Here is a 2,631-nt window from a genome sequence, read left to right on the forward strand (position 1 = left end):
CTCCCTAGTGCTGCGGAGGTGAGGTCGGGAGTACCGATGGAGATCCCAGTGCCTGCTCTGTCACGTCTGTTGTCACTGGTTCCTTGGCTACTGCTTGTGATGCCATGCAGGGGGGCATCGAACTCTCTCGTCTCCCCCTTCCTGTATTCCCTTTTCCTTGGACGTTGGGCGGAGGGAGGTGTGCGTGCACCCCAGCCCGCCCGCCCTGGGTGTTTTTTGCTAGGCACTCTTGAAATAAATAACCATACGCCAGACAAGTGTAACTGTGGAGGGATCCTTGAGTGGGGCATTCCTCTCGTCGGTGCCCCTCTCCCCCATAGTGCCAAAATGTGAAGACTCTGCTAATCTCCTGACTGAATTCCCCCTTACTTTTCTTCGGGGGTCGACTTACTGTCATGGCAGCCAACTTCTTGGAATCGGCCCCATTATTCCCAGTCCTTTTTTCTTCTGGCAAACTGTCTAAAATGTTTTGTGTCACACTCACTGCATCTGCTAATGAGCGATTGTCATCGAACAAATAACCACATAAATATGGGTTTACTAATTTGCGAATATGTTTACGGCCAATTTACTTTTTATTACCTTCTGGGAGATTGGCACTCCGTGTAGGAAACGAATCGTAATCCCGAAAAATGCAAGTTGCAAAACTAAGAACGGATTCACGTTCCCGTATTTTGCGTTTGTAATTTTCTTTTAGGTCTCCCTTTCTTGCATTAAGCAATGCATATGTCTCAATCAAACATCGTGTTATTTCAGTATAATTTCTTAAACTTTCTTGTGGCCAACACATTACTTCTATTGCTGGAGAATCTTTTGGCAACCAATTATTTGAATAGCTTTTTCTTTTTCCGGCCACCCATATGTGGCTACTTCTGAGTCTCTCAAAAACACTTCAATTGATTGAAAACCTTCTTTAGGCCTTGGATCATCGAAAGGCCTAACACTTGCCTGAAGTTCTGGCAATTTTCAAAATACAATTTGCGTATCTCCACCCGGCTCTGCATGTGTACTTTCACTTGTGTGTGTTTGAACTTCGTTTATGAACATCGGATGTGCTGTGCTTGCACGCCGCTCCTGTTCTCTTTCCACCAACAGTCTGTTTATTAACTCTTGTAAATTATCTAACTTACTTTCCATTTCTTGCATTCTAATTTCCTGTTTATATTCTTCATCGGGAATGCAATATCCCACTGCTCCTTCATTCTCATCTTCCGCAGCAGCCGTGTCTGCTATGTTAGTCCTTGTGTATCTCAGTATCTTGAACTTTCATTTCAACAGCTCAAAGAACAACTTCACTCACAGCATACACAAACAGATATATTTTTCTACACCGTACACCAGTATGACCCGTGCTGATGGATAATGAGACGTCTGCATATGGGTTTTCTTCATTTATTTTAAAAGGTTCGTTCGTAAGTACACATTACACAACTGCCCTCTCAAGGGGGGGGGGGGGGGTCTTGTCAAATCAAGTGCTCACCGGCGACTAACTACTGCCTTTGTTATTAAAATGCAGCTTTGCAAAACATGAAGACATATAGGTTTTTGTGGAATACTCATGAATATTAAGTTCATTTACCTTGATATACAAGACATCTACATACACGAATTAGGACACACACACACACACACACATATATATATATATATATATATATATATATATATATATATATATATATATATATATATATATATATGTATATATATATATATACATATATATATATATATATATATATATATATATATATATATATATATATATATATATATATATATATATATATATTCAAAAAATTTAAAAAGCTTATAAAATTATGCATTTAACTTATTTTCTGAATAGGTTGCTTTCAACTTTCAACATCATTTGAAATGAAAATCCTACTGATGGAACACTAGTCAGTACTACTAAAACTGAGATCTGTCTCTCAGTTTTATTATCATAATGAAAGACTACACTGACAAGAACTTAATTAAGAGTCTAGCGTTATTCATTACTACCATCCAGAAGATAGAGGTGATTACAATTATATAAGATTTATGTAAGGATGAATCACAACAAAATATATTTCCGTTGCTCCTGCCAATGATCAACAAGGGAAATCAAACTCTACATTTCAAATGAAGAACTAATTAATTTACCCCTTGATAGTTTTATTTGATAGTATCGTTTTTCTGAGAGGGGAGCAATATGGCTGCGTGTGGGGGTTGGGGTGAGGTGCTAGAACCCCACTATATCCTTTACTACCTCTTACCTCTAGTCATAAATTTAACTCCCAAAAGGAAACAATATTTTCAATGAACAAGAATATATTCCACACCCGAGTTTTTGGTTTTCTGGCCAAGAAGTGAAAAACATCTTTATCTGGTTTTCTGCTTTTATAAAGAGGGCGATTTATCACCGTTATGGATATGATGATAATCATATTTTTTTGTATTATGTTTTTTTTTTTTTTTTTTTTTTTTTTTTTTTTTTTTTTTTTTTTTTTTTTTTTTTTATTGGTAGTTCCCCGTAAACGGTGTCTTTCACTTGGCATTCGTCCCTATAATTTTTTATCAGTATCCCATTTCGTCATTATATCCGTCGTATATTGTATATTGCGAATAAAATCTTATTACTTTATTCTT

Source organism: Palaemon carinicauda, chromosome 12, assembly GCF_036898095.1.
Source record: "Palaemon carinicauda isolate YSFRI2023 chromosome 12, ASM3689809v2, whole genome shotgun sequence".
Taxonomy (NCBI): domain Eukaryota; kingdom Metazoa; phylum Arthropoda; class Malacostraca; order Decapoda; family Palaemonidae; genus Palaemon; species Palaemon carinicauda.